The sequence below is a fragment of the Poecilia reticulata genome, chromosome 7, assembly GCF_904066995.2.
Source record: "Poecilia reticulata chromosome 7, P_reticulata-male-v2, whole genome shotgun sequence".
NCBI lineage: Eukaryota > Metazoa > Chordata > Actinopteri > Cyprinodontiformes > Poeciliidae > Poecilia > Poecilia reticulata.
Window position 1 is genome coordinate 1,676,018 of NC_088836.1, and position 12,235 is coordinate 1,688,252.

Sequence of the window (12,235 nt, forward strand, 5' to 3'; positions counted from 1 at the left end):
AAACAACATATTTTTTCTTTTTCTTAAGGATGTAGAGCTAATTAAATGACAATACCTTTATACATTAGAAATAATATCTGTTTATCTTCATCAATTATTGGAGGAACAAAAGAAATAAGACATGAAAAACAACACAATCAACTATGATAAAAATACCATTCGCACTGCATACGTAAGATATTTAATTGAGAAAAAGTCAATAACAAACAAATTAATTAAGTACAGAAGAATAACAACCCAGGTTGTTACAACCAGGGTTGTTAAACAGATATAAGCAAAAATTCAATTTTTAGTTTTTACAGTGCCATGTATATTATTGAGACTTTTTGTTGTAGGGTCTTGTATATAGAAAAAAATAAGATGAAACTATTTAATCTATCAATGAGGAAATTTTCCTTCAACTCTAAAATTATAAATCATATTCATAAATCACATTATTACACGGCCCATCTGTGGCGACAATACAAAAAAAGTATCCTGCAGAAACTTTATGTGACCTACAATGATGGCATGAGGCTCCTACTCAAAGTGCCTAGATGGAGCCGTGCTGGCCACATGTTTGTACATAATGTTGTTCCCACATGTGCAGCTGGGCTCAGGAATCTTATGTATAAATACATGTCTAGATGATCTGTGTCATGCAATAATATAATTGCAATTTTAGTAAATTCTGCTTTTAGTTCTGTGAGATTCTCTTCACGATTATGGAATCATTCGTGTCATCATTTATTTGTGACTCTGTGAATAATATCATGTCATGTTTATTTTTATTTTTCTCTTATTTTGCTTGTTTTTACCTTTTTTCTATGGACCTTTTTGTGTCTGGAATAAAGATATGATTGATTATCAACAATTTGTGAATAGAGTAAAACACTAAGCATGCTATAGGTAAATATTATTTAGTTTGGATAAGAATAATTATTGCACTGTCAATAAACAACTTGTAATAGATGTTCTTATTACCAGAGGAAACAGTAACACCTTCATGAGCTCAGAGGTTCAAACTGATGAATAATGAGGATGGATGATCTCTGCTAAAATATTTCTTGCCGTCTTCCGTGTTCTTTCAGCGAACAGTTGAGACAGAGATGTTTTTGTTTCACCACTTCTTACCTGCTGTTGTACCTGCCATTCAAAGTATTTTTAAAAGATTCCGTTAGTCTGCAGCTCATGTGACCAAACCAGCCGAGGAGATGAAAAGTTAAAACTTGAGTTAAAATGTTTAGTTATAAAATGTTAACTCCACAACCTCTACCTAACTCAGTGTTTCTCCACCCTGGTCCTCACTGCCCCCTGTCCTGCATGTTTTAGGTGTTTCCCTTCTGCCACACACCTGAATTGTATCTCTGGGTGATTAACAGGCTTCTGCAGTACTTGATGGTCATGCAATCATTTGGATCAGCTGTTCTGGAATAGAGTCTCATCTAGATCATGCAGAGCAGGGGGGCTGTGAGGACCAGGGTGGAGAAATACTGACCTAACTCAAGTTGGGTTAGGTCAGTATTTCCAAAAAAGATGACAAGTTCATGTCATCTTTTTTGGACGACATCAAGATGTTTGATTAACAGGCTTCTGCAGTACTTGATGGTCATGCAGTCATTTGGATCAGCTGTTCTGGAATAGAGTCTCATCTAGATCATGCAGAGCAGGGGGGCTGTGAGGACCAGGGTGGAGAAATACTGACCTAACTCAAGTTGGGTAACCCCAAGGTCTTCTTAAAAGGTAGAGTCTCTGAGAACAGTTCTTCAAAATATAATCAGTGTTTTCAGCAAAGTTGAGCTGACTGTCCAGGAACGACTCGAGGTATTTGAAATTTGCCACAGTTTCAACAGGTTGGCCATCGAGAGAAACTGGAACCACTTTCAGTTCTGGTTTATCACATTTAATTAGCTCTACTTCCTTAAGAAATTGAAAAGGTATGTTCTTTTGTGAGGGAATTTATCTTCTACTGTTCCAGTAATGCCAGAATTAATAATAAATAATAAAGACTTTGTGGTATTCTGATTTAGTAATTTGATTACATTGTTACCACCCCCACGCCACTAGAGGCAGCCGCAAGCTCGAAAAGATGCAACTAAGGAGCAGATTTAGAAGTACACCAAAAGCTACAGAATTTGCTAAAAACTGTGAGCTGCCGTGAAGTAAATAAAAGAGAGAAGTTCAAATACATTCTGAGAGTGAAACTCCTTCATAAAGGTGAAAAGATATCACAGATTTCAAAAGAAAATAAAAACGGAAGTATAGGAAATAGCGCCCCCTTCACTTCCGGAGTGCAATGGTCCCATTTCCAAATAAGATAAGAGGCTGACAGTGGTCCGTCCCGCCCCTTTCTGTTTGCTGCAGCGAGGTCCTCGTGCGGAGCGACGAGAAGACTTCAGATACTGGGGAAGAGTATCTGATGGGGAAACGCGGACCGACGTAACAATGGAACAGCCAGCAATTTAGCAAAACTTTTCTATGTTCCCCAGTTCAGCTCAACATCAATTCATACTGCTCAAATAGCATATGTGAAGAATTAAAAGAAAAAATATTAAGTAATGTTTGTATGAGAATGTAATAGAAAAATAACACTCACTCAGTACTTATAAATAAAATCCACAGGTTGTCGTGCTCAGTGATATCTGTGTTAGCCACTCATAGCGCTCATAGTTAAAGACTAAAATGCCTTACACAGTTCTTACTGGTCTGTGTTAGTGAATCCAGGTTTGGTGTGAATTTTCCAGTTTTAGTTTTTTTTTTCTTTTACCGTGAAAGAGCGTTTTGAAAAAGGAGATTTTGATAAGTCAACTGCAGTTGAAGTGGCTACCATTTTGTAAATACCAAGTTCACTACAGCAATGGGGAAAGCAATGGACCTTACCAAGCTCTGCCCAGAAACGCCCCTCGAAAGTCCCCTCGAAAGTCCCCTCGTGACTTCATGTCTCACATTAACAGCTTAACTCCAATGTCTAAACATGGCATTTTTCGTTCTCTTTAGAGTATTTCTGAGTCGATTAGTTTAGCATTTCTGAGCGGATTTTTAAAAAATATCAGCCACGACAATGGACAAGGGAACCAACAAGTTCATGTCATCTTTTTTGGACGACATCAAGGTGTTTGAGCCACGCGATGCCTCTAACATTGTGCGCGTCGCAGCTAAATGCTACCGGTCGATGAGGAAAACAGCAGATCCTCAGACCATCAGCGCAAATATAGCTGTGGACAAGATCACTGATGCCTACTGTTCTTGCAAGGCTGGGTAAGTCGGGCATTCATGGTTTAGAGCAGTGGTTCTTAACCTGGGTTCGATCGAACCCCAGGGGTTCGATGAGTCGGTCTCAGGGGTTCGGCGGAGCCTCTGCCGTGGAGGTAAAGACTCACTTGTGTAAAGCCGTGATGACGCCCCGCTTTGCCATCACTTGCTGCAGAGGATCACGTTACATTGCTTAGCAAATCAGGGCTGCGGAGGAGCACTGATTAAAGGAGCTCCGCTCTCAGCATGGATTTGAACTTGTGTCTTTAATTACTTCAGCAAAGCTCACCGTTTTTACCAAATTCTGTAGCTTTCGGTGTACTTCTAAATCTGCTCCTTATTCGCATCTTTTCGGGGTTGCTACTGCCTCTAGTGGCGTGGGGGTGGTAACACAACTAATATAATTACATTACTAAATCAGAATACCGCAAAGTCTTTATTATTAATTTTTCATTCTCTTAAGAATGTAGAGCTAATTAAATGATCTAAACACCTAAAGACCTTAAAGTGGTTCCAGTTTCTCTCAATGGCCAACCTGTTGAAACTGTGGCAAATTTCAAATACTTTGGGTTGTTCCTGGACAATCAGCTCAACTGTGCTGAAAACACTGACTATATTTTGAAGAACTTTTCTCAGAGACTCTACCTTTTAAGAAGACTTAGTGATCATGGAGTGACCCAACTAGACTCTAGTTGGGTCACTAGACTCTAGTTGGGTCACTGCTATGTCTTGAATTTGGGTTAAAAAAAAAAAAATTTATTTATCACTACAGAAGGGTTCAGTGAATGTGCATATGAACCTGGTGGGTTCGGTACCTCAAAAAAGGTTAAGAACCATTGGTTTAGAGGGTTCGAATGTCCCTAGGACTTATACATGGAACTCGGTGCTAGCGTGGCTAACACGATTACAGTTTAGTAAAAAGCCTTTTCAGGTGAAATAAAATCTTTAATGTATGTCAGATACGGTATACATTGCATATTGATCTGTTCAGCTAACGTAAGACTGTAACAGACAGGCTTCCAGGTGTAGAAGTTTTATTGGTACTGCCATTATGCTGTACTTGGCTAAAAGGTTTTCATAATGGATGTGTTTATTATTGACTCTTGTTTTTTTCATTCACTCACCAATTTTAACTTGAATGTTCATTGCATTTTTGTAGACACCTGTGAAAATAATTTCTATTCCCATGACTGTTTTGTTCTCTGGGAAATTATTTTTGATGATAAATACAGAAACAAGCATAAAAATCAAAACATCTACAATAGTGATAGTAATATTAATGATAAAATAATAACCAGTGCAAAGTAGCCTACAAATTCTTTGGTGGGGGGCGGTGAGGGACCTGGATAAAGGCTGGGGGGGCGCTGGGCCAAAAATGGCTGAGAAACACTGGTGTAAACCAATGTTTTTTCTGTTCTCTAAAAGGCTTTTGTGTGGAATCTGGCTGTTTAATTGAGCTAAAAGTAGTATGGATGAAGGATGAAGAAGTCTATGTTGAGTTGTGCACTTCACCAATCTGACCTGGAAGAGTGGCAAGAGGGAACCACTGTTGAAAGAAAACCTGTTGAAATATTGTTTGTATCGTTCCACAAACCATGACTGGAATACAGGAAAACATGTCAGAGGAGACAATTTATCCATCCATCCATTTTCTTTACACCCTTGTCTCTTATTGGGGTCAGGAGGTGCTGGTGCCTATCTCCAGCTAACGTTCCGGGCGAGAGGCGGGGTCACCCTGGACAGGTCGCCAGTCTGTCGCAGGGCAACACAGAGACACACAACCATGCACACACACACTCACACCTAGGGACAATTTAGACAGACCAATTAACCTGACAGTCATGTTTTTGGACTGTGGGAGGAAACCAGAGTACCCAGAGAAAACCCACGCATGCCCAGGGAGAACATGCAAACTCCATGCAGAAAGAATCGAACCCAGAGCCTTCTTGCTGCAAGGCAACAGCCCCACCAACTGCGCAGCCCTGGGAGACAATTTAAAGTTTTTGAAATGCTGTGAAGCTTCACACACACAGCTACCATATCGGTTAAAGTTTAAAATGTTTAATTAATGCTAGGAATTATGATAGAACAAAGTTTCGACGGAGCATTGAGAACATAGGTTTTTATGAGTATAGAGTCTGTGATGGACCGAGCAGTTAAAGAACAGCCAGGCACCGGTTATAAGCCAAAAATAATTATTTTTTTATTTAACCCAAACAAAACTTGGGTAAATAATAGAAAAAAATGACAAAAATTGGGCCCATAAAAGAGGTCAAAGTAACAGACATCAACTCATAATAACTCAAACAAACCTACCTCACTAACAGACAAAAAGGGGAAACTTAAATACTGGCTGATCAGGCCACATACAACACACCAAGGGGAAAATACACAAAAACCTAACTGAAACTAACATAGAAAAATCCCATTCCCCCCCTCTGGATGATGAGTAGTGGTATGAACCAATTTGCAGTCTCAGCTGTCTTGCTCCACCTCTCTGCTCTCCTAAAGGATTGGAGCAGTCAGCACTAAGGAAACTCAAAAACAAACAACGGTCAAATCAAGCAAAACACAACAATCCAGACTAAAATATGCGCACTTATTCTAGAATACAATGTGATGTGTTGCCTTCTAAACAAAACCAGTTATTCTGTAAATTAAATCCTAGACTTAAAGAAACCCAAATATAAGTGAGGTGAACCCATTTGTAGTGAGAGTGAATGTGAACCCGTCGCGTGTGGTGAAAGTGAAAGTTACCACATTTGTGTGGCTGCAGCCATCACAGAGTCCAACATACACCTTATTACCACCTGCGTTTGCTTTTAAAATATTTAAAAGTGACAACATATTTAGGATTCAATCCATACAGACCGAGAACACTGACCTACAATCAAACTATGGCTTAACTGAAACTAAACAAAAGTATCTGGGAATAAGGCTGGCAGGCTGAAAGTGTTCATATTCTGTATGTTTCTGACAGCTTTATGGACAAAGTCTTCCTGGAGTATTTGCTGAAGCGTTGGAGCAGGAAGTATGTGGGAGGTGAGACTGCAGAGTGAGAACAGACAGCGTTAAAAAGGAAAGGATGGATAACCCTAACAAAAATTAGAAATGAATAATTAGAGATGATTTGAATTTGTGAGACAAAAGAATAATAATTCTACCCAGACAGTATTTTGTGATTTATGAAAACTGTTAAAAGGTTCAGCAGCAAATGATTTTCAAATACCAAAATTTTATTAAGACTTCAACCAGGCAAAACTTTGGCTTTATATTTATGAAAAAGTCATTTTTGCCCTCAGTCTAACTAAATAAAACTCTTCTAGAGCCACAAATGTTACATGACCTTTTAAATAAAAACTATTTTAAAAAATCCACCATGTTATTTTTATTTTTAGGTTTTAAAAAAGAAAAACAAAACTGATGCAAAAAGAATGGAGACATTTTCTCCTATGGGATGTAAATGTTTGTGGAAAAGCACACAGTTCAAAACCTAATGACAGGAGGACTGAAACAGACGTGACGGGGTCAGAACAAAGTGGACTCTGTTGTGTGGAAGCAGCTTCTAAACAGATGGATGAAGCTGAAGTTTCACCTGGAACTGAAACACTTTCAAGGCATTTTCTCTCATTTTCATTTCATATCTTGTTCAAAACTTGCTGCAGCCTATTATCGTGAGTGGAAAAGCAGGAAGTCTGGACAGAGCTGCTATTAATGTACAAACTGTTGGATTCCCTCAAATTGCTAATCATTTGTCAAATTATGCCGACTCTGTCCGCTTAATATGACTGCAGAACGTCAGATTGGTGGCAGGTAGGTGAACTTAAACATGACACACACTTTTCCACTCAGTCTGCTCCATGTAAAGCAGCCCACCAGGCTTTAATTAACATGTCTTCATATTAAATTGGTTTCCATACATCAGCGTCTGGCTGTGCTGCCGGGAGAAAACCTCGGATTGCATTAAAAAGCGTATAATGTTGCACCCAAAGCTATGACCTCGATTCTGACCTGAACCAGCAAACTATTGTATTTCCCTCCCTCAGCAGAGCAACTACCATTGATCATTATGCAGATTTCACAAGAGGTACAAAATGGTCATTTATCTCTATAAAAAAACAGCACATTGAACAAGGTTTCAGTAACTGCTGGGCTTAGTGATCTACAGAGAAAACATTGGATAACAGCTGGCAGTATGAAGTAGGAAGGATTTTTCTGTAACCTAAGAGCTCGATGTAAACTCCATGTCCTCTTTAATGTTTAAATAAACCTGTTAATGGAAGTTCATTTTTGTTCAACCTTTCTGTATCTCATCTAGACATTTTTATTGAGGATGGTTTTTGGCTAAAATGATACCAAATGCCTTCTTTTCTTTTTTTTTTTATAAAAAACAGATTTCACATTTAGAATAAAATATAAAGAGGTAAATTAAATATAAAAGGTGTTTTTCACCAGCTTTTCTAAGGGAGGTGCGTGAAATGCTATGCAAGGTCACCATGTTATTTATTATAGCTAAAATGTTATTAAATTTATCTAGATAAAGAACTTGCTTTCAATGCTAATTTCAGTTATGACCTATGAAAATCATGTGCTTTTGGGCTCAGTAATTAATTTGGACATGGACAAACATTTTAATTGAATTATCGGCCAAACCCAGTGATTAGAGATTCAGCCCACGACGACCAACATGATAATCCTACAAGCTGTTTCCTGAACAATTATTTCTCTGTGCAGAGCATTATCTGTGGGTCTATGTGCTGAACGTACAGTCAGGATCAGAGAGACACCAACATGCTGCTTCTGTCATGGCTGCTTAAACCTCAAGTCATCTGTTTGAATGAATGATTCTCATACTGAACAGGAGACTTTAAGGAATTATTTGTACAGTTCTTTTACCAATAGGAATTAGGATACACATTTAAAGAGGGAGTATTATGTAAAATTGACTTTTATATAATCTTTTATTGTTATTCCCTCATCCGAAACATACCTGGAGTGTTGCTTTGACTCTGTCATGCATGTTTGAGAAATACTACTAATACTAATCTCCATGGCAACCACTCAGTGCAGATAATGAGCGGCATAACTGAGCCACTAAGTCTTTGTGGCCAAATAGCTCCTCCTTAGTGTCTTCTGATATGGGGAAATTTTTATACCATAATCCAAGAGCACATATTATTGGTCTGAATGCAGGATTTCATGTCTTTTGTTCTCAAAACTTTTAATACTTTTGCTAACATTTTCATTTTAACAGCAGAACTTCATGTCTTTCTTCTCAAAACGTGTAACACTTGTACTCAAAACGTCTCCTGGCGCTCGCACTGGGTTTGAGATTGAAGACTTAAACTGCAGAGGTTTTTGAATATTCGAAGTACTGAAGTAAAGCAGTTTGTATTTACAAAAGTGAAGAACATTTGACTCCTGATCCAGATTGTGGTCAACGTGAATCTGTTCGGTAAAATAAGTCTTGGTAATTTATCTGTGTCTGTTTAGATCCAGATTTTACTGAGGTGCTGAAGTATAGCTTCGAATCCATGGCTGGAAATTCACTGACTTCTAAGTTTTAGAGTGTTCTCAGGAGAATGGTGGCCCCGATAAAGATAAAAAAGGATCAAGCCCAAAACATCAAGGTTCTCCATTTCCTCATCTCTCCAGCCAAACAGAGGGAGGTGACAGGGGACTCCAGGATTCCTTGAACACATTTTTATTTTGTTGGCTCTAGTGGCCTTTATTTGAAAGTAGTCTGACGGGAAAGAGGGTAAAGAGAGAGAGAGGAAAAACATGCGGCAAATATCACCAGACCAGGAATCGAACCTGCAACTACCACCACAAGGACTGAAGGCTTCATACGTGGGTTGTGCTTTGCCCCTGTGCCGCCACAGCTCCCCTCCTGCAACACATTTTTGAAATATGGGCATCTCCGGTCACAGAAAGAGGTTAGATAGGTACAGCACTAACAATGAAAAATAAAAGCACTTTGGAATATTAATACACATTCAAAATTCTGTGTGATAATTGTGTTTGAGTATAACTCCAAGGTATTTGTCTGAAAAATCATGGGCATTAAAGAGGTAGGCAGAACATGTAAAGAGAGGAAAGAGTCCGGAACTGGATGGAGCGCTCACCTTTCAGGATGACTGAAGAAAGAAACACTGGAGCGATGTCAGGTCAGGTTTCTGACCTTGGGCCCCAGGAGAACATTGACCTAAACACAACAAGCATCAAGAGATGTGAAGACAAGAATTCACAGTTTTTACTTTATTACTTTTGCTAGTTATAGCCGATAATGAGCTGTTTGCATACAACATGGAGTACATTAATGGAGATCTATCATGTTAGTGATAGTGCTCATGCTAATGCTTACATTTTAACTTAAAGTAGCATTTTAGCTCATTTTGATATAAATGTAACAAACTAAATTGCCTAAACTGATGTTAGTCAGTAGCATAGTGACTTTACGCTAAAGTATGGTGGAGTTTGTGGTTGCATGTGACAAAATATGAAAAAATGCAATGGTTATTAATGCTTTTGTAAGGCAGTGAGTGCTAAACCAATGACTACATTGGTTGCTTAGTTTACCAGAGGGAGCAAAAAGGAAAAAAAAAAAGTCTTGATTTCATTCCTCTGAGTTTCACAGACAATTGGATTTTTGAGCAACCCATGCCAATTAAAAGTACAACAAAGCTTCATTCCTAAAAAATACTCAGCCTGCACAGTCAGACCAAACTCTGCAGCCTTATAATATCTTCAGGTGAGCAGCTTAACAAGCCGGCCAAATGTCAGCGTGGCCTCCTAATCAATTCCCCCATCACGCCTCCTTAATCTCATAATGCAGACCATGATGAGCACCGATTAACTGTGAAAACTTCCCTAATAGGTCAGCTGACAGATGTCTGCAGGAGTTGCATGGTGCATCCAGATGACGGGGGGATAGGGGAGTGTAAATCTGTCACCCCTTCCTTTCCCTGCAAACCTTGAGGCTCATAAATGGGGAAGCCATGAAGCTCGGGCCCTCCAGGGATCCCATTAAATCCACACACATGGTGCATTTGGCCATTTTCTCCCACAATCAGCAAATTCCAAGTGATCCCCTCTGGTCACCAGCAGCCAACGTGCTGCCACTCATCAGAAACAGAGCGCAAACGCTCGGCTCCATCCACTCAACTAAAACTGTATCTCTTTGAGGTCGCTCTAACTTTAACATGAAGTTTGGCGTTATCTCTCCCCCTGCAGAGCTATTGAGATTGTTCAGATTTGCTGACAGCCATTAGTTTCTCCAGTAACTGTCCTTCATGGTCTCAGGCTATCCCTGAACTTTAGTCGAGTTAGCCTTACCTGAGTCTGTTGGGAAGAAATCATTTGTGTTTTTCTAATTTTTGTTTTTGCAGGGGTTGATGTAGAAATATTTACCTTGGGGGCAAGGGAGTGGCAAGAGGCAGGGGGGCGATGCTGGAACTCCTAAGTGAAGAATGAGAAAATTCCACCACCAGATGTAAATAGAGGCAACAAAAAAAGACACTAAGCATTTTATTGTATCACCATCTGCATTTCAACAAATGTGTGCAGATCTTTGTCTGTATTCTGCTGAAAAAACAGTGTTTCTGAATTATGGTGTTTTCCTGAAATAAGACATGAAATGAAAATCACATGTAAATAAGCTTGTTCTCGCAAGAAGACATTAACAATCACGGCAGAAATGGATATAAACACTTACATGAGATATATTCAGAAATCAGCCATGATTGGCTCATCATCTATCAGCCAATCAGAGAAGATGTCAGCCTCTTGGTCAGTCATTAAACTGATAAGCTCTGCCCACTTGGTAGTGGCTATGTACGAGGTCTTTTGGGGAAACTGTAGTCACTAATTTTACATGAGAACTATGAATTCAACACATTGGAATTACACAACTTTTTATGAACTGTGATCCTATGGGAGCTCTGGTGGAGTCAGCTGCACATTGTCTGAAAAACAAACAAAAAAAAAAACTACATCATCCTGCTACCACTTCCTGTCTTCTTCGTAGTTTTCGCCAGTAGTAGCATCCCACTTTGATCATGTGACTTGTGTGATGCAAAAAAGTGTTTCCATTGCAGTTTTGCTGTTAAATCAATTCTGGAAAACCATTTCATCCTGATCCTAACACGACAACTTCTTACAGAGAAACACGTGTACTTTCAAAATTGATGGGTTTCTATTAAGTAAATTTATTTATTGTAATTTCAAGTTGTGCAATTTTATGGTTAATGGAAACACAGTTTCCATAACCATTTGTCTTAGAAAAAAACAAAGACAAGTTTTAATTATAAATGCACTAAATTTTGTCATTATTTGACTTTTTTCCAAATACAAATATTTGAGAAAAAATATTAAAGAATTCTGGTATTCATTAGAATAGCAGAATTTTTACTTAACTTTATACTTTTGTCAGTTTGATGTCATCATTGCTAAATATTAAACCAGCTGTGATAATTCAACCCTTACTCTAGATCAGTGTTTCTCAACCTTTTTTGGACCAGCGCCCCCCCAGCCTTTATTCAGGTCCCTCACTGCCCCCCACCAAAGAATTTGTAGGCTACTATGCACTGATTATTTTATCATTAATATTACTATCACTATTGTAGATGTTTTGATTTTTATGCTTGTTTCTGTATTTATCATCAAGATAATTTCCCAGAGAACAAAAAAGTCATGGGAATAGAAATTATTTTCACAGGTGTCTACGAAAATGCAATGAACATTCAAGTTAAAATTGGTAGGTCTAACAGCAGCCAATCAGAGTGGAAACAATATTCTTATTTTGTGCCATTTTCTAGTTAAATATTCCACAAAATGAGCAGATAAAAGATGTTCAACATGCCAGTTTAAACTTTGAACTATTTGCAAAACGACTGAGCTCTGCAACATTAAAACATGGATAGAACTGTAACTACATTAATCATAACTCTTCTTCTCTTCAGTGTTTCTGGTGGTGCAGCTCTGTGCTGCCTTCAGGAGAATGGGA

General features: G+C 38.6%; 1 long non-coding RNA gene across 1 annotated transcript; it reads right to left on the reverse strand.

Annotated features, from left to right (window-relative positions):
• Window positions 1–8,587: 8,587 nt before the first annotated feature.
• Window positions 8,588–11,365, reverse strand: LOC103467112 (uncharacterized). The gene is made up of 3 exons (XR_534035.3): window positions 10,642–11,365; window positions 9,357–9,436; window positions 8,588–9,121 (listed from the first exon to the last, which is right to left on the reverse strand). It is a non-coding gene; the product is annotated as an uncharacterized LOC103467112 (long non-coding RNA).
• Between the last annotated feature and the right edge of the window lie 870 nt (window positions 11,366–12,235).